Below are 21626 nucleotides of genomic sequence, written 5' to 3'. Positions count from 1 at the left end.
TCAGCTCAACACATTCTCGAGCTAATCGAACTGTTCACGAGCACGAACTAATTGACCATCTCGATCTCGATCTCAGATTTTCCCCTACTCGGCGAGCTCGAGCTCGAACTCTAGCCCATTTCACAGATTGCGAGCCGAGCTCGAGCAGATCACTGTTCGGCTCGGCTCGGTTCGCATACACCCCTAGGATAGTGTAAAAATAGTGTGTTAAGCGCTGGGTAATATTCTTTATGTGGTCCTTTGATCCCAAAAACAGGACTGCTCTTTGTCAAAGAGCAAGGTATAAGCAACGAATTGATTGATTAATGCTTAAAAAAAATTAATCCTTTATTCTTTTTTCTTTTTCTCTGAAAAGAGGAAACCCAAATGAATTGATGTTAGTTATTTATTTATTTATTTTTTAATATTATTGATTGTGGTGTCTTGAGTAGGGTGGATGGTGGTGTCGTCTGCAGATGGAAGGGGGTAGGTATGATGGAAGGGTAGGGTGGGTTTGTTGGGTATGTGAGAAAGGTTGGTGGAGGGGGGCCAATTGCTCCTAGGTAAAGGACGAACTGTTAAGACTAGTTATTGTTCGGTTGTGAATCTTTTTTTTTTTTTTTTTTTGGTTAATTGGTTTGGATATGATTTGTGATGGTGGCTGGTTACTTTCGGTTCTAACTTGTTTTTTAATTGATATGAATATGGTTTTTAGTGTTGATTTGAGAAAAAAACAAAAAAAAAAAAAAAAAAAACTATGAGAAATACTATGGCAATGAAGTAATGGTGATATTACTTAGGGACACATAAGATTTTTTATTTGAAAAAGATTTGATTAAGTGATAGAAAAAAGATTTTAAAAACTTTATTTTAATTAAATAAATTATATAAAATTAAATAACATATATCTTATTTTCTTTGAGTTAATTGCAAATTAGTCCCTATCGTTTGGGTTCACTACAATGTAAGACATCGGCAAAATATTATTCCCTGGCATTAGGGGTGAGCATGACTAAAGGGTAGACTTGGACCATCGATTTCAGGTAGGAACCGAAACTGACCTTCACATGATAGGTTCTGGTTTTGGAAAATTGGAATCGGGAATTCCTGTGTTCGATTTTGGTTTATGAAATGCTAGAACTAGAAACCGGAACCGAAACCTACATTCGAGAACCGTTTAGGAACTAGGGGTGAAATAAATAGCATAAAAAATTGGGAGGTCTTAGAAATTTACATTTCAAAATCAAAATACCCAATTCGATTAACATTGGAAATTTGAAAAATTGATTTGGGGAAAACAGTTTGTTGTTCTCTTCTTCTCTTCTGTTCAACTTGGTCGTTCGTCATCCGGTCTACCGTTCTCTTCTCTCTTCTCTCGTCAAGCAGTTAAGAAATTACAAGTTAGGATTGACATTGATGCATCGAATACAAGTTGTTATAGAAACAAGTAAAATCCAATAAATATTTTGTTGGGAACTGGAATTGAACCGCAGAGGAAACCAATCGTTATGGGTTTTACGATTTCTAAAGTTCCCACGGACTAAAGCTCTTTGGAGCTTGATGCTGATGCTGGTTTTTCCATGGGAGTACAAGAAGAATTTGATTTGATTCTTGTTTTTTAATATTTCTTTTTGGACGTCCAGGAAAGAAGGGCTTGAATTATGGGCCGAATGGGATTCTTCGTGGGCCAAAAACCCAAAAGTCTGAGCTTTTAAAAATATGCTACTGTTTAAGGCTACCAATTTTTTTTTTTTTATTATTATTTTGAACCTTAAAGAAAATTATTACATAAACATAATTTGTTACAATCGAAATGTTTAAGCATAGTTTTCTATTAATTCTTACATAAACATAACTTTAAATTTTCATAGTCGTTAACACATTTTATTTTATTTCAAATATTTGTTTTTTATGAAAATATATTATTAAAACAATAAAAAAGGTAATTATATAACAACATGAATCTAAAAAAAAGTAAGTTTCAAAATTGAAATAGGAAAAATGGGGTGTGAATAAAAAACTTACTATAACTTAGCAAGTTATTTTTTATATTAAATAGGTAATTTAACAATAAGAGTTACTAATAAACAAGATGAGGTCTAAAAAAGAGTAATATTATGTTTACAACTGAATTATACAAATAGATAAAAAACAAAGGATAAAGTAGTTATTTTACATAAATTTTGTGTAATTTTTGTCTGTTTGTATGACTCGGGTGTAAGTAAAATATTAATGTCTAAAAAATAACTTCCCTTAAATTTATTTAAAATAATAATTTACAAAATTATGGTATTTTATTAGTTCCGAAAAAATAACAACTATTATAACTTTTTTCCAATGTTATTCATCTCCCTCAAATAATCGTCTACAAATGTACATGAAATGACAATGTTTTTCCTTGTGCTACCATGTATATGCTTGTTTATTTACATGTTTGAATAAGAGCAGTTGGATTGAAAGATGAAAGACTTTTGTAATTTATATAAACAGTTACAATTGGTGTGTATTTGTAATTTTTAAAGGGTTTATTTGTTATTTTTAAAAAGCGGGGGGTAATAAATTATCCCAAGTACCCGAAACAGAACCGGAACTGACCGCTGTTCGGTTCTAATTCCTTTGATTTTGGGCGAGTACCTGGACTCACTCACCCCTACGCTGGCATGCCTCTTTCTCGTTAGTGTTAACCTAATTCCTATCAAGTTGGAGGACCATTTGTGGGTTAAAAATAATTGTGTCCTTAACTAGTGACCAAAACTATTTACGGGAAAACTCCTCCCCAACACACCCCCCCTAATGAAACAATAGTTTTTTGAGAATATGATTGGGAATAAGGTATGAAACAAAGAAGCAACGACCCTAGATTATTTTTTAATCTCCCAAGTTTATATTAACTAAACTCTTCACATAAAATTTATAAACTGATAAAACACCCCCCACCACCCAACTATTGTCGACAGTTGTCCACCACCACCGTCGGATGGTGGTTGAAGTCATGGATGGCACACAACGGCTAAATCTGGCGGTCGACCATCGATCTGACTTTTTTTTTGTCACAATCGGGCTGTTGAAGACTAGACTGCCAAATCTAGTTGTCGTTATAGTCATATCTTGGTCTTGTTGACAACAAACAACAGCGTAGATATGGTCGTCGTCAACGGTCAAATCTGGCTGAAGAATGGCAGATCCAGTCCAGGGTCATTTGTCGTTACAGCGTCAGGGCTGAGGTGGCAACGGCAGCTATTGACATGGCCGCGGTGGTGGCTCTGGCGGGTGATAGTGGCTTGGGTGGGTGAGGTGTTTTTGTTAATTTTAAAACTTTATTAAAAAGGTAATGTTAATGTTTTGAGTTAATAGAATAGGAATAATTTAAAAAATATTAAATAAATGTTTTTATTTTTTAGGATAGGATAGTGTAAGGGTTGTACACGGTCCGAGCAGTTCGCGAACTGCTCAGATTGGCTCGCAGATGCTCCAGGTTCGTCGCACTGTCTGGCGAGCTAAGCACAGTCTCGAACTGCTCGGTTCTTATACAAACCGAGTACCAAATATGGTGTGGTACTTGGCTCGAGGCTCGTCGACTTTGTCCCTCGTCGGTGAACGAGCTGTTGAGCTTGAACCTAATCGCCATCTCATGATCGCATCTTCGAGTTCGACTAAATGCGCGCTCTCCGCGGGTGTACACGGTCCAACTAGTTTGCGAACTGCTCAGGATTGGCTTGCAGATGCTCGAGTTCATCGCACTGTCTGTGACGAGTCAGCAGTCTCGAACTGCTCGGTTCTTATACAACCGAGTACCAAATATGGTGGTACTCAGCTCGGAGCTCGTCGATCTCTGTCCAGCTCGCCGGTGAATGAGCTGTCGAGCTCGAACCTGATCGCCATCTCGCAATCGCATCTTTGATTCGACTAAATGGCGCTCTCCTCCCCTCTCCCAAGGACCCAGACTCCAGACTCCCACAGTCCACTTATTCTCCCTCCAAAACAAACACAAATACCCAAAATCCCTAGATCTAAACACAATCTCGGAAACTTTCCCTCCCAAGTCTCAACCCTAACCTCCCAAGTCTGTATTCTGTATTCTGTAACCCTAACCCAAACTCGACAACCCCAATCCCATTCCCCAGACCAGTCAAAGAGGGAGGACAGATTCCTCTCTTAAGCTTCAATCCTCACATCAAAATGATCGTGATTTCCTACAAAGTAAGCCGAAAAATTGATTCTAAAGTTGTTTCTCTATGTTTATTTATTGCTCATCCATTAATGGTTTTGATTAATTTTGTATGTGAATGATCTATTATTCGTTATAATGGACTTTCGGTTTTTTTTTTTTTTCTGGGAATGATGAATTTTAATGGTTTTGGATTCTTTATTTATTCTGATTTGCATGTGATGGTTATCAATCATCTCATGTGTTTGATGTGGTTTGTTTGCAAGTATTGTAGATATCTCGATTGATATAAGAGAATTAAAGAACGAACACTATGTAGTTATTGTACTTGTTTTATGTTTCATATCATGCTTTGTGTTGTAACCATGGCGTGTCCTTACTTTAGTCTCATATATTATATTATTGGTTTGTCTTCATCTTCCTGAGAAATTCCAGAATTGAAGATACATACTTTCACTAGTTCAACATGTACTATATTGCTAGTTGTCAATCTTTGTCTTCCTCTCTTGAACAAGCTTCAATTTCCATTTTGTTTGTCTTTGTTCAATCATATGATTAAACATATGATTTTGTCTTCCTCTCTTGAACAAGCTTTAACATGTACTATATGGATGTACTAATCTTGTTTTTCCTTATTTGCGAATAGATATGGCATCGACTGATTCGACTCCATTAAGTTCCACTCCACAGGGTCACGGCCTGCAACTGACAGAATGCAGCAACTGTAGCTGCTATAATGAAGAAGATTAGAAGCAACTAATGTTTAAACCCTTTTGCAAGGAAAAAGAAGGCAAAGACATCGTAGTGTGGAAGGATTTAACAGAAATTAATGTTTCTAGTGACCAAAGGCTGAATGCATCCATTGCAAAAGGAGGCTTACCATACCGAGCACCGAGAGCACTACTCACCTCTCAGGCACTTGAAGACTTGTGTACGGCGAAAGCTCTTTGAAAACAACAACAAAGTTTTTTTGAAGCAACAAATCCAGTTGATGCAGGTAATGTTATCCCTGTTCTTACCGGAGGTAAATTTAACATGGCAAAAATGAAGGAATTAGTGGCCACTTGGGTGCTGATGCATGAGCATCCTTTTACTGTTGTGGAGGAAGAAGGATTTAATAACATGCAAGGTATACGATCCCTGATGGAAAAGATTATGTCGTAGGATGTGTAAAATGATGTTGTTACTTTGTTTGAAAGGGAGAAGATAAGCTGAAGAATTTGTTGAAGGATGTTGACAGAATAGCTTAACGACCAATTTATGGAAGTCAGTAATCAAGGATTGAGTACATGGTATTGACAGGGCATTTCGTAGATGTAATTGGAGTTTGCAGAAACGGATTCTAAACTTCTTGTACATAGCTCCTCCATGCACTGGTGTTCCCAATTGCAGATTTAATTTATAATGTCGAAGGAATGGGGTATAGAGAACAGGTGTACACGATATCAGTGGATAATGCATCAAGTAATGATGCAGCAATCCGAATTTTAAAGGAGAATTTGGCAATTGACAATAGCTGCTTTGTGGAGGGAGATTATTCCACGTTAGGTGTTGCGCACACATCTTGAACCTTATTGTTCAAGATGGGCTACCCAAATAAGGTCCATTATTGATGATGTTCATGATAGTGTGGCCTATGTGAACAAACAGAGAGCAGGCTTATTGTTTTTTCAGAGATAGTGCAAATGTTGCGTTTGCCCAACCGGAAGTTGGTCCTAGACTGCAAGACAGGGAATTCTACTTTTGAGATGTTGTCAATTGCAGTGAAGTTTAAAAATGTCTTTGAAAGGCATAAAAGAAAGACCCACATTATAATTGTTGTCCCAGTGTGGAGGAATGGGTAAAGGTAGAGCAAGTTTGTGAAGTGTTGGTGTGTTTAGTACCATTACTAATGTAATTTCTAGGAGTGAATACCCGACTGCAAATATATACTCAGTGAGATTTTTCGGGTTAAGGTTATGCTAGATCAGAAGTTAGTGGATGAAAATGATTTTATTCGACATATGGTTACGAAAATGAAACAGAATTTGATAAGTTTGGGAGAATGCAACTTGTTGATGTGTAGTGACTGTCCTAGATCCTAGGTGTAAAATGGTAGTGTTGGACTATTGTTTACCTAAAATGTATGGTGAGATTGATGCCCAAGTACATAAGAACAAAGTTAAAGATGTGTTATATCAAATTACTAAGAGTATGTTGATGATTATCAATCTCAATCCTCAAACTTGAACAAGCAACTGCAATGGTTCCTCGGGGCAATGAACAAATAGAACTAATGTGTCTGGATTTGCAATGTTTACAGAACATATGAAAACGGTTCAAAGTATTCCACCAGAGAAATCAAGTTAGATACTTATCTGTGGAAATGTTGTTTCATTTTGGGGGAGGGAATTGTATGAAATTTGAAGCATTGGAGTGGTGGAAGGTTAATACAATGAAGTATCGAATCTTGAGTAGGATGGCTCGTGATATCCTAGCAATCCCTAACCACAGTGGCTTCGGAGGCCTTGTTTAGTGCTGGAGCAGAGTAATAGAAACTTATCGAGCCTCATTGTCTCCCAAAACAGTACAAGTGCTCCTTTGTGGAGGGTGATTGGTGTCGTTATCTCAATGGAATTCATGGAAAGAACAAAGTAACTGTAAATTGTAATAGGTGATTAGTATTTATGCATTTTCACTTACTAGTTAGTATTTTACTTTCATTTTTGTAACTGAAACTAATTTTTCCCTTGATGTAATTTAGAAAGAGCAAAAACAAGTGGAGATTCAGCTTCCAATCGAGTGAAGCTTACAAAGCTTGAATGCATTTTTTTTGGCCAGAATCCTCAGGTATCCATCAACTCTTATCACTTAGTAGTTATGTTTCATAATAAAACAATTTTATTCTTTATTTACATGTCATTTACAACTGCCTTTTTGTCTTAATGTTCAAGATTTTTTTGCATATAAAGGTTGGTTTTTGTAAGGATCTATGGTTTGTTTGAGAGGGTGGAGAAGAGATATGTTTCTTAATACAAAGGTTGGTTTTTTTAGTGGTGTTGTGAACCTAATTTGTGATGATGTTATTGTGGTTCTTGTGAAGTATTTATTAATGTTATGTTATTGTTGAATTTGTTGAACTTGTGATGTTGTTTGAGAGGATGGACTATGGAGAAAGATGTGATTGTTGTGAAGTGTTTATTATTTATGTTATTGTTGAACTTGTGATGTGTTGTTTATAATAGGACTATGGAGAAAAGATGTGATTCTTGTGAGTGTTTATTATGTTATTGTTGAACTTGTGATGTGTTTTGGAGGATGGACTATGGAAAAATATGTGATTCTTGTGAAGTGTTTATTTATGTGATGTTATTGTTCAACTTGTGACTCTTGTGCAGTGTTTATTTATGTGATGTTATTGTTGAAAGTGATTCTTGTGAGGTTTTTATTTATATGATGTCCATTGAGTTTTAAAAACTAGAGATTTTGTTGATTTTACTTATATGTTTGTCCTGAAATTTAGATATTCTATAATCAATTAGGGGTGTTTATTGTTGCTGCATGTTTTTTGAATTTGGAGTTCTAGACTTTGCTGGAAGGTCTTTTGCTCTTTGCTGGGCATAATATGTTTATCCTCATTCCTAACGTTTTATAATTCTATTAGGTATTTTTGTTGCTGCAACCTGCAGGTTTTTTTAATCTAGAATTTTAGACTTGCTGGAAGGTCTTTTTGCTCTTTGCTAGTAGATATTTTGGCCTGAAATTTTGATATTCTATAATTCTAACTAGGGGTATTATTTGCAGCTACAGGTATTGAATTAGGGGTGTTTATGGTTGCTGCAGTTTTTTTTGAATATGGAGTTCTAAACTTTGCTGTAGGTCTTTTGCTCTTTGCTAGACAGAATATGTTGCCATGAAATTTAGATATTCTATAATTCTAATGATGTATATTTGTGCTGCAGGTTCAAAGGTAAAGTCTAGTGAAAGGTAAAATGAGTAGGTACCTCGACTTGGCTGCTCAACTGCTGTAAATTTGGTGTTTTTGCCAAATGCCAACAGTTGTATCATGGCTGTGGTGGTGGATATTTTGTTTTATGTTGTTTTGGACTTTGGAATAGTTGGCTTGGCTATTGTATTATCATGTTGATGAGATAAACCAAAGTCCAAGTCCCAACCTTTAAATGTAATTATGTATTATGTAAAATATTGGGCTCCTTATATTATGTATTATGAAAATATGCACTGGCTCCTTAATCTTGAAAATATTAATCAAGAAGCTTCTCCTCTGGATTCTGTAATCATCATTCTCAAATTGGATTTGGTTGAAAATGTAATTTGATTGCATGTGTGGTTTCAATCTCAGTTTGTTATACTGTAATAATTTAAAACTGTTATTTCAAGCTTTTAAATCGAGCTCGTTTCGAGCCTGATAATGAGCACATACTCAAGCTCCATTAACGAGCTTGGCTATAATCGAATTCAGCTCAACACATTCTCGAGCTAATCGAACTGTTCACGAGCACGAACTATTGTGACCATCTCGATCTCGATCTCAGATTTTCCCCTACTCGCGAGCTCGAGCTCGAACTCTAGCCCATTCACAGATTGCGAGCCGAGCTCGAGCAGATCACTGTTCGCTCGGCTCGGTTCGCATACACCCCTAGGATAGTGTAAAATAGTGTGTTAACGCTGGGTAATATTCTTTATGTGTCCTTGCTTCCAATGTGGGATCCTAACATAATCCTTTAGGAGTTTTACAGATAGTCCTTATTTCTATAGTCAGCCTGCCCACCCTTTTGTTAATCTTCTTGCATTGAATGCAACTTTGTTATAATTTTTAAAGGAAAAGAGAGGTGGTTTTTCGGATATGATCTCTTTTCTTTTGCCCGTTAGAGTTGGTTGGCCCATGCCTGGGATCCTAATAGAGATTTGGCCAGTTGATTTTGGAAGGTTTTAGTACCCATATTGTGTGGAAAACTATCCCTTTGCAACTTTAAAACTTTTCTTCATGAGGAAGGGTAGAGCATTTGAGAATTCTGAGAACTCTAATTTTAGTTGATATCATGAAGTTATATCATTGGGGATAGGACTGCTCAGAACTCTATGAAATAAATTTCTTTATTAGTTTTTATGTCATTTGAATGAACATTTGAAGTGGTAATTGTGGGACAAATTAGAGCTCTTTTTACCCAATTTTGTGTATTTGTTGAATGTTGTGAGAGGAAATTGTTCTAAGTTTGGCTTTAGGTCATTCATTTGAGAACATGCTTTCCAGACTCAGTTGCAAGATTGGTCTAATTTAATTGAAAAATATATTTAAATTTCGTTGTGATATTGTGTGGAATAGCATTTCCTTTTGCCGATGATTTGGTAGTAAAGTTTACTGAGATTAGAAAATTAATGTACTTATAAGATTATTCCCAAGTACATTTTCTGCTAGGAACTTTTACCAGTCAAATGTCTTCTAAATTTTTTCCTTCTTGTTTGCAGTTCACCTCTAACAAGACATGGTGGAAGTATGTTGTTGTGTGAAATAATTTGGTTTTCAAATCAACATTATGCTTTAGAGATTATTGTACTTGGATCAGTGCTTTCTACAATGATTAATTTCTTTTCCTTTTTAATGTTTCAAATGGTGTTGAGTATTTACTTGATTTTCTGTATGTTCTGCTTATATTGTACTAAAAAGTATTTGAGCATTTTTCTGTCAGTATGAGAGGACTTATTTGATAAATGTTTATTTATTTGTCTTCCTTTTTTTTTTCTTTCTTTGCAGTGCTTTAGTTGGTGGAATATATGTAATTGATAAGGGCAGAGAGAAAATATGGAGAATGCATAACTCTGGAGTAAGTTACTGGTTCTAAGGATTTGAATGTCCATGTTTTGAACTAATTCTGCTAAAAAACATAACCAACTCTGATTGATTCTTTTACCACATCAATATGCTACTTTTTGCATGATTGGTACTAGCAACTTCATAGAACTATATATTTATTAGAATGTTGAGAATATTTCTGCTACCTTTTCTCCTGGTCTTAGATTTTCTTTTTGGAATTGGATGTCAAAGGATAATAAGGTTGTTCACTAATAATGTGATTATTTGCATCCAGAAATCATTTGAGGCAGCCATGGAGTCAATTGAAAAAGCTAAAGCACGTAAAGATAAGATTTGAAATAGCTGCAATAACAGTAATTGTTTGCATTCTGCTACTGGAACTATACTGAAGAATTTTCTCTGAAAATGATTTGAGCGCCAGTCCTTTGGCTGCAGGGTTATGCTATTTTTCATTGTGCTTTTTTCCTTTTTAACTGTGTTTAGTTCGATGATATAACTCTTTTTTACGATGTATAATTTAACGAATTTGTTTGTTCAGATGTAAATCAAGTTCTGAATCTGAATAAATGCTATGAATCATGTTTATCTTTTGCTACTTACAATAAATTTATTTCAACTTCTTGGCTTGACCTATTTTAACTCCTTTTGTTTTGTGAATAATGCACTAATAAGTACATCAGTTGGCTCCGTTTGTTCAATTTTTTAGAATAGCATTCTATTCTGAATAGGATCTTTGGAAAATATGATAGGATTATGAGATGTTTTTGATACATTTTTAAAAAATATATTTAGAAAATATTTAGGGTCCCGTTTGGTTTGTTATTTTGGATAGGATTTTGGAAATAGTATTGGGTAGTTGAGTAAAGTGATTATTACGAGATAAAATTTAAAAATTAACCAAAAAAACCCCCTAGGTTTGCTAATTTAACTAAACACCCCAATATATAAAAATGTTGTAAAATGACAAAAACATCTCCACCCACCTATAGTGTCAAATTCCGGCCATCACCATCGAAATCTAGTCAGAATCTAGTGTTACGACGCAGACCGGTCGGATTTGACTGATCGTGCATTGATCTGGCCTTTTCCGACCAGATCCAACACTGATCTAGCCGAAAAAAGCCAGATTGACGGTCAGATCTGGCCGTCGATGACCGCAAAAGGCCAAATCGGCAAATTATCGGCTAGTTCCGGTCATTTGTACGTCGTTGTGACAGATTTCGGCTACCACCGACGGTGGTTGTCGAAATCTGGCAACTATGGATGGGTGGGGTGTTTTTGTTAATTTTTAAACTTTTTTTTCTGGGGGTGTTTAATTAAAGTAATAAACTTAAGGGGACTAAAAAAAATTAAATATAATATAATAGTATTTCCTAAATAATGAAACAAACAGTTATTTTGAGAATAAGACTGGGAATAGGTAGATTATTTTTTAACCTCCTAAGTTTGTTAATTTAACTAAAACCCTTCACAATAAAAATTTATAAACTGATAAAAACACCCTCACCCACCCAACTATTGTCGACAGTTTGCCACCACCGTCGGATGGTGGTTAGAAGTCATCGGGATGGCAGACAACCGGCTAAATCTGGCTGGTCGCGCATCGATCTGACTTTTTTCGATTACAAATGTGGCTGTTGGAGACTAGATCTAGCCAAATCTGGTTGTCGTTAACAGTCATATCTTGGTCGTTGTTGACAGCCAAACAACGGCTAAGATATGGTCGTCGTCAACGGCCAGATCTGGCTGAAAATGGACAGATCCAGTTGGTCATGTGTCGTTACAACGTCGGCAACTGACGGTAGCAACGGCGGTAGTTGACGGTGGTCGCGGTGGTGGCTGCTGGCGGGTGATAGTGGCTTGGGTGGGTGGGGGTGTTTTTGTTAATTTTAAAACTTTGGTTGCGAAAGATAATTGTTAATGTTTTGAGTTAAATAGAATAGGATTATATTTTAAAAATATTAAAATAAATGAATTTTTTATTTTTTTAAGATAGGATAGTGTAAAAATTAGGGGTGTTCGGTTCCGGGTACCCTGCATTTTTTTTAAGGAATCGGAACTGGAACCGACGGTTCCGATTCCTAGGTACCCAGAACCGAAACCTGTAATAATGGTTCCGGTTCTGGTTCTAGTTACCCTGTAAAATTACATGACCCCCCAAAAGTTTTTAAAATGGCAAAAAAACCCTTAAACTTACAAATACACCCCCCCACCCCCCCTGAAACTTTTTAACAAAAATAAAATTACAAATTATAAATTCAAAATTACAAACTCTATTACTTTATAAAGATAGGTTCTCAAAAGTCAAACCAACTTACTTTAAATGTTATGAAATATAAATATAAATATATTCATATTACTTTTTCTACAAAAGTTTTTATTAACCCCCTACTCTTTAATTTTATTTTATATTAGTCTCGGTTCCCGGTTCCGGTTCCTAATAATAAGAATCGGAACCGCACGGTAACGATTCCAAAAATTTGGAACCGAAACCTATCCGTTGACGACTGGTTCCGGGTAGGAATTGGAACCAAACCCTAAATACCTGTCGGTTCTGATTCAATCAGTTCTTTTGAACAGCTCTAGTAAAAATAGTGTGTTAAACGCTGGGTAATATTCTTTATGTGGTCCTTTGATCCCAAAAACGGGATTGTTCTTTGTCAAAGAGCAAGGTATAAGCAACGAATTGATTGATTAATGCTTAAAAAAAAAAAAAGGTAATCTTTTATTCTTTTTTCTTTTTCTCTGAAAAAATGAATTGATGTTCGTTATTTTTTTAACATTATTGACTGTGGTGTCTTGAGTAGGGTGGGTGGTGGTGTCGTCTACGGATGGAAGGGTTAGGTGACGGAAGGGTAGTGTGGGTTTGTTGGGTATGTGAGAAAGGTGGGTGGAGGGGGGACAATTGCTCCTAGGTAAAGGACAAACTGTTAAGACTAGTTATTGTTCGGTCGTGATCTTCTTTTTTTTTTTTTTTTCCGTTAATTGGTTTGGATATGATTTGTGATGGTGGCTGGTTACTTTCGGTTCTAACTTGTTTTTTAATTGATATGAATATGGTTTTTAGTGTTGATTTGAGAAAAAAAAAAAAAAAAAAATCTATGAGAAATTCTATGCCAATGGCCGATGAGGATTTGGTAGTGAAGCAATGGTGATATTACTTAGGGATACATAAGATTTTTTATTTGAAAAAAGATTTGATTAAGTGATAGAAAAAAGATTTTAAAAACTTTATTTTAATTATAATAAATTATATAAAATTAATTAACATATATCTTATTTTCTTTGAGTTAATTGCAAATTAGTCCCTATCGTTTGGTTTCGCTACAATTCAAGACATCGGCAAAATATTATTCCCTGGCATTAGGGGTGAGCATGGCTAAAGGATAGACCTAGACCATCGATTTTAGGTAGGAACCAAAACTGGCCTTCACATGATAGGTTCTGGTTTTGGAAAATTGGAACAGGGAATTCTTGGGTTCGGTTTTGGTTTATGAAATGCTAAAACCAAAAACCGAAATCGAAACCTACATTCGAGAACCATTTAGGAACTGGGGGTGAAATAGATAGCATAAAAAATTGGGAGGTCTTGGCAATTTACATTTCAAAATCAAAATACCCAATTCGATTAACATTGGAAATTTGAAAAATTGATTTGGGGAAAACAGTTTGTTGTTCTCTTCTTCTCTTCCGTTCAACTTGGTCGTTCGTCATCCAGCCTACCGTTCTCTTCTCTCTTCTCTCGTCAAGCAGTTAAGAAATTACAAGTTAGGATTGACATTGATGGATCGAATACAAGTTGTACACAAACAAGTAAAATCCAATAAATATTGAGAAGAAGAAGAAGAAGAAGATTTAAATAAATATTTTGTTGGGAACTGGAATTGAACCGCAGAGGAAACCCATCACTATGGGTTTTACGATTTCTAAAGTTCCCACGGACTAAAGCTCTTTGGAGCTTGATACTGATGCTGGTTTTTCCATGGGAGTACAAGAAGAATTTGATTTGATTCTTGTTTTTTAATATTTCTTTTTGGAATGTGCAGGAAAGAAGGGGTTGAATTATGGGCCGAATGGGATTCTTCGTGGGCCCAAAACCCGAAAGTTTGAGCTTTTAAAAATATGCCTACCAACTTTTAATTTTTTGTTTTTTATTATTATTTTGAACCTTAAAGAAAATTATTACATAAACATAATTTGTTACCATCGAAATGTTTAAGCATAGTTTTCTATTAATTCTTACATAAACATAACTTTAAATTTTCATAGTCGTTAACACATTTTATTTTATGTCAAATATTTGTTTTTTATGAAAATATATTATTAAAACAATAAAAAAGGTAATTATATAACAACATGAATCTAAAAAAAAAAGTAAGTTTCAAAATTGAAATAGGAAAAATGGGGTGTGAATAAAAAACTTAATATAACTTAGAAAGTTATTTTTTATATTAAATAGGTAATTTAACAATAAGAGTTACTGATAAACAAGATGAGGTCTAAAAAAAAAACAATGTTATGTTTATAACTGAATCATACAAACAGACAAAAAAAAAAAAAAAAAAGATAAAGTAGTCATTTTACATAAATTTTGTGTAATTTTTGTCTGTTTGTATGACTTAGTTGTAAACAAAATATTATTGTTTAAAAAATAACTTCCCTTAAATTTATTTAAAGAATAATACTACACATACATTATTTTTATACAACATTTTACATACAACATTATGTGGCAAGATATGATTGGGTGGAAGTTTAATTTTAACTTTAAATTAGCCAATTATATCTTGCCACATAATGTTGTATGAAAATGATGTATGTGTAGTATTACTTATTTAAAATAATAATTTACAAAATTATGATATTTTATTAGTTCCGAAAAAATAACAACTATTATAACTTTTTTCCAATGTTATTCATCTCCCTCAAATAATTGTCTACAAATGTACATGAAATGACAATGTTTTTCCTTGTGCTACCATGTACATGCTTGTTTATTTACATGTATGTTTGAATAAGAGCCGTTGGATTGAAAGATGAAAGACTTTTGTAATTTATATATACAGTTACAAATGGGGTGTATTTGTAATTTTTAAAGGGTTTATTTGTTATTTTTAAAAAGTAAGGGGTCATAAATATCCAGGTACCCGAAGCAGGAACTGGAATCGACCGCCGCCCGGTTCTGGTTCCTTTGATTTTGGGCAGATACTCGGACCTGCTCACCCCTGTGTTGGCATGCCTCTTTCTTGTTAGTGTTAACCTAATTCCGGTCAAGTTGGAGGACCATTTTGTGGGTTAAAAATAATTGTGTCCTTAAGAGATGACCAAAACTATTTACAGGATGTACTTAACACTTTATATATAGGATAATTTGGTCTTTTGACATATTATTCCATCTCATCCAACAGAAAACATTAACGCTTGTTACGTATAAGGACAAAAAATGACAGTAAAAAAATTTTAATAACGCTAACCTAGGAACTTTCACCTTTTTTTTTTTTTTTTTCTTTAGCTATGGATAATGGATTTCCTTCAAAATGAGAAAAATTGAATTAGGCTACTTTGTGAGATAATTTCCACGTTAAGACAAGTTTTTATTTCCCACTGTAAAATAGTGCGAAATAAATAATTTCCGTTTAGAATTTTTAGGGTACCAATCACGGTACGTTTGCTATAAGCTCATTTTCTTATCTTCGGTTTCGCTTTATCAGCCAAGACGCAAAGAAAAAGTGGGAAAGTGAGTGGAGATGGTTGAATGGTGATCCTCTATGTCAATTGATGCTGAAAATTAACACTGATCACCATCATTGAAACGGTAAGATGCCCTTTATTGTTTGCTAATTAAATTTATATTTTGTTTATAATTGCTTATCTATCACATATACAATAGTTAACATCACAACTGAACTTTTATTTGTCCTATTTCTTGTGCTTAATTCTTTGTTTTATTGTAAATTATTAGTAGTCTAAACTTATGTTCCCTCTGTAAGTTTTTTTTAATTTTTTTTTTTTTTTAACCAAAGTGTCTGGGCAGCTTACACCCACCTCCACTAATCCGAAGGTGTAAGTTTAGTCTGTAAGTTGTACACATTAGGTTCGACGAAGTGTCTGAATGAAGCTTTATGTCTGTTTGTTGCTTTGATTAACGGTGGAAATTCTTTTTTATTATTTTTGGACTGAATTCTTTCTTTCTTTTTTTTTTTTTCTTTGAAAGCTGAAATAGATGCAAACGAATTCTAAATTCTTAATAGAGTAGTACTGTATATGTTGGCTTTGATAGGTTGGGTGTTTTTAGATTAGGCTAGGCTCTGAAATTGCAATTACTTATTCTACTTGTCGGCATATCACTTTATAGTAACTCTGAAATTTGGGCCTTGATAGAGTTGGATGGGCAATGTGTTTGGGGTAATAAAGATTTTCTTTCATCTGCGCGTTTCAGGTTATATGCTTTTTAGTTGTTTGATGTTAGCCTAGATGGTCTTTACATTGTTTAGTCACTACCATTGGCTCCTTTTACTCAAATTATTAAGATCAAAGGTAGACCGTTAGATCTAAGCGCCTTAGATGATTGGGATTAAGTATAACTTGCATGATTCATGCACATTATAGATGACAAAATAGGATACTACGTGTACCATCCAAAGGCTTTTAAATCTAAATTAATGATCTTTTATACGTATTCATATACAAATATATGTATATATTGATCAGTTGCTGAAAATTTGTGTTGCAAATTTCATTTAAAGTTGTAAGTGATTTTGAAACCATAAAGAGAGTAATTTACCGAACAATTTGTACAGGATACTTGCTATATGGTAAATTCAATAGGTGACAATCACATAGGCATACTTTGTTTAGTAGTCTAAGACAACACAAGAAAAGGAGAAAGAGATAGAGACCAAAGTTTTACAGAAGTACACATATACTTTTAACTTAGGTACTTAATCATATAACCCAATAGAAGGGTTTGTGAGAATTGTTCTTGAATAAGGCTAAGCTCCCTAAACACTTTACCTTCAACACAAACCAAGCCTCTCTCTCTCTCTCTCTCTCTCTCTCTCTCGCTATATATACACACACACACACATTATTATATCATGCATTTATATTATTACATACTTTATATCATATCTACTTTGGTAAGAATGTATTCCTCTTTATTTCATATTGTATAATAATACTAAATATATTCTTACTCAGTGGGAATCTTTGGGTCAATCAAGTGTCATACTCCCAAGCTTTCACATGGGCTAGCTATGAGTTAGGATAGCTAATCTTATTCCTCATTAGGATTCAGCATTACTTGTATTGTATCCTTGACTGTGTTGAATAGGATCCATTTCCTTGCCTCTAGCTTAGCCATTCCATTGTACGGCAGAATTTTTAGATCTTAGCCATAGACTTTCCTAAAAGCTCTTCTGATTGTCTTCCAATATGCTATATCTGGGTGAAATCGACTATGCTAGAATGTGTTTACATTGGTTCTTTTGGGCATGTCATTTAGTTTTAATATGGCTTATTGGTTGGTATCTCCATTAAATTTTTATTTGAGGTCAAAGTTTTAAAAAAGCCTTTTCTCATATAGCGTTCTTACTTGGTTGTATAAACCTTTCCAAAGGATGAAATATTGCACTATTGCCTTGGGGAAGATTTTTAGCAGGTATCATATTGTGATTCTTGTAATACTGCAAAAAAAATTGTACAGTGGAATTTATGGCATAAACAGAATTATAATACGATTGTGATGCGTTTGAGAGTATTTGATTTTTGTATCTTCTGGCTGTCTTCCTTGTGTTAATAAATTGAATATAAATGGGCTATATAGTTGCCATTGTTAGAATCCTCCATGCAAGATCAAGGCTTTGTCTCATACCATTACAATCAAGAACCTTCTATCCTTGTGAATTCGGCTAGACACAACCAAATTCGATGGATACACACAATTGGAGGAGGTCCAAATCCTTATATAGTAGATCAACATTACCTTTATTTAACACTAGCTTCTGACCCTTAGATTTGAAAACAATAAATTGTTAAGATTAAATGACATAGGCTATTAATTTAAACAATACTTTATTAGGTAATATACACCTGATGGTTATTTATGTCTCCTCTTTTGTCCCCGTTCTGTTTTTCTCTTTAAATTGTTTTTAATAGATGCAAACTTGATTGTTAGGTTTTTTTTTTTTTTTTTTTTTTTTTTTTTTTTTTACAGGACATTGATTAGTTTACAGTTTCTATTAGGCAAATTCACAGTTGGTTTCAACTTCTTTCTCAATCTCTCTCACTTCAACAGAATGAGTTCTATTGTATTCAACTTTCTTTGTTCTGTTAGAAGATTCCATTATTCTATATAGAGTAGCTTCTGAAAGCTTAAATTTGAGGTTTTGCTGTTCGGGTTCGGAATTCTAATACTTCTGAGAGGAGTACTTGGCTGGATATGGTGGCGTTTTGGAATGGTTTGCTGTTACCCTGGACCCAATCAACACTGAAAAGTATTAGTTTTTGGATGTTACATCTAAGTGGGGGTGCATGTTATTTTTTGCTTACAGTATATAGAAACTTATAATTTCTCCTTTACTAAAATGTTTGCATTTTTTTAAAACAATTTGATGAGGAAAGAAAGAAAGAGGATATAATTGAGAGAAGCAATTATCAATTTGGTGTTATTTCCAAGAAAGTTATGTTCAAACCAATTGCCTAGTTCATCTAACCATAACCACTAATTGATCTTTAATCTAAAGTTTAGAAATTAGTGTAAAGATAATGTGAAAAGAACAAAGGGGTTCTTGATTGCTCCCAAAATATCATCTGTGGCACCATATTTAACATGTGCCTTAAGTGCAGAAGTTAGAAACTTAAAATGACTTGTTGGCATTATTTACTCACCATTTAGAGTAGTCGAATGAATTTATTAACAAAAGTTATTTCTTTAGATGGTAAGTAAAAAATGTTAACTTTGTTTACCCAAAAAAAAAAAAAAAAAATGTTAACTTACCATTTTAAGTTTCTTAATATGTGCTAGTAGGACATATTAACTGGACGTTTAATTTCTTACACTACTTAGACCATTAGATCAAAACATTGTGAATGGTTGTGAATAAATGTAGCATGCATAATTAATGCACCTAGGTGATGACGAAATCCAAGATGCTTTAATCTAATGGTTTGAAAATGATGTGAGAAATTTTATTAAAACATGTGCCATGTAAAAAGTTAACTTTGATTTTCAACCATTTTAAAAATAAATGTTAAAACTTTTGTGTAAATAATTATAGCTCATGGTAGTATAATTGGTAGGAAGAGAAAGAATAGAGTTTAGGAGAGTCTTTTTGGGGAATGAATCAGATTAGTGTTTAGAGTTCAAGTGTTGTACAAATGACCTTTCTTATTGAAGTTCTAAGGTTTTTGGAGAAAATTTTGGAATCTTTCTACTTTGAAGTATTGGGTAAAACTAAACAAAAGAGCTGTAGTATCTGTTTTGTGATTGTATCTATGATCTTAATTGTCAATCTTTTGTTTTCTTTTTAGCGTTTTTGCTATACTTTTTCTTTTATTTTTCCCCTTTTGGACGTTGTAAGGTATATGCATGATGCCTTTGCATTTATGTACTAGGTTTTCAAAACAACTCAAATGTCTCTGACTTGTGTTATATGCGGATTTGATGCATGTTGCTGATTTTGGATGCAATTTGACTATATTCCATGTGCTTTGATTATATGATCAAAACTAGATTAGTTTGGTGTTATGAATTGTTTTTATTCTACAGTAAAATCACCAATTTCCTTTTCTCACAGTTTATACTGGGAGAAATTATATTTAATGTAATTTCATATAAAAATGATTTATCTTGTAATCTTATGCTTTAAGTCATAAGAGGTGAATGAATAAAATTAATTAATTGTATTAGAGTATCTTTGGAAACTAAAAATGTACGAGCTCTGCATTTAATAATTGAACAAATTTATTTGTGAGCCCATGTCTTATGTTGGAGTTCTCGGAAATCACATGGAAAGAAATAAGTATTTAGGAGCATTGTAGAGTTCTATAAGGACAATAAACTACTGTTTCATTGCTTTTTAGCTTTGATCTGCCAACTTATTTATAACTAAATGGGCTATATGGTCAGCATTAAATGTTGCTTGTAGTGATAAGTAGATAAATAGTAAGAGCAAAGTTTACCATTCTGAATGATATGAATTTTATGTTGTATTGCTTATGATGCCTAACTCATTCTTTTCTGTGCACATCTAACAGAAAGACAAATCAGATGCTGAAAGGGTTTTGATGGATGACATTAGTCGAAATCTAGAACCTTTTCGAGGAGAGGGAACATGTTTAGGTGTAAAGTCCATTGGTCTGAACGAAGAAGATGGAGAGTACATTACAAAGATAAAGGAGTTACAGGACCACCTTGACATGGTATTTCTGAATTGAGTTTTCTTTTCGTCATTTTTTCTTTTTCTTCCCTTTTTCTCCATGTTTGACTTCGTATAATTGTTTAACTTTATTATTTTACTGAAGGTCAATTTTTATTTTCCCTTTAGAGATGGTTTAACTATTAAGCACTATTTTAAAAAAAGTATTGGTAACCTCTTATCTTCAATGTTGTGTTAGTACTCTACCCAATTAAATTATTTTTTATTCAATTAAACTAAGAAAAATGTTATGTTTACGACCCAATCTCACAACCTTCTCTTACAACCCTACAGTGGCAGCAGACTGGCAATGTCACGTCAGCTCCCATCACACCCAAGGCATTACTAGAAACAAACAGTCGTTCCTTCTTAAGGAACGACCATCCTTCCGTGAGGAACAACCATTCCTTCATAAGGAACCGTTGGTCTCTTCAAAATCATTTTGTGTCTTCGGTGTGTTGGAGCTGACATAACAATGCTAACTCAGCTGCCACGTCGAGGTTGTAAGAGAAGTTTGTGAGAATAGGTTGTGGGTGTATGATAGGAACCCATTCCAACAACTCAACAATTGGGCTGGGCAATAGGTCTTTCATGGGCTTGGGTAGAACTCTCATTGGAAAACTAGCCTTATGGCTTGGGTTGTATTAGTTAGTTTGTTTGTTATTTATCTTGTGGAGTTATTATTGTGTGTGTGCTTGTTTGGCTGAATTTGTACACGGAGTATTTGGGTTTGACCAAATGTTCATGGGGTCTTCTTGTGAAGTTTGATGATTGAATGCTATTATCTCACTCTAAATTGGTGCAAACGGATCAAGTCTAAAATAATTTTTTCAAATTTTTGTAAAGTTTCTAAATACTAATATCCTTGCAAGTTGCTACCAAAGCTATTGCATCATCCATTACATTCATCCTGCACCACCTTGTGCATCAAACCCCAACTTGAAGAAACATGTTCCTCACCAATGCCCCCATCAACTATAAATCCTATTAGTACCTTTCAATCCTATCAAGGTTGTTCTCAATGTACAAGCAGCTCGTGCTATTAGCCTTAGAACATTACTTGACACTAGAGCAGCCTCATTAGTGATCCATAGTAAATGCTTACCAAAATCTCATCCTTTACCAACAGGTTTCCATTTTACATTTGCTAATGGTCAAGCTTTTACTAGCCATAAAATCACACATAAGGACCCACTACCAAAACAAGTCAAGTTATAGTATATAAGATAATGGAATATAATTATGT

The 21626-nt window shown here is 34.1% G+C and overlaps 1 long non-coding RNA gene across 1 annotated transcript; it reads left to right on the top strand.

Moving 5' to 3' along the window:
- The first annotated feature begins 15535 nt into the window (after nt 1-15535).
- LOC116140659 lies at nt 15536-20507 on the top strand. The gene is made up of 2 exons (XR_004129672.1): nt 15536-15777; nt 20220-20507. It is a non-coding gene; the product is annotated as an uncharacterized LOC116140659 (long non-coding RNA).
- The last annotated feature ends 1119 nt before the right edge of the window (nt 20508-21626 follow it).

Source organism: Pistacia vera, unplaced genomic scaffold, assembly GCF_008641045.1.
Source record: "Pistacia vera cultivar Batoury unplaced genomic scaffold, PisVer_v2 Contig374, whole genome shotgun sequence".
Taxonomy (NCBI): Eukaryota; Viridiplantae; Streptophyta; class Magnoliopsida; order Sapindales; family Anacardiaceae; genus Pistacia; species Pistacia vera.
This window is presented reverse-complemented; position numbering and strand designations above follow the sequence as displayed.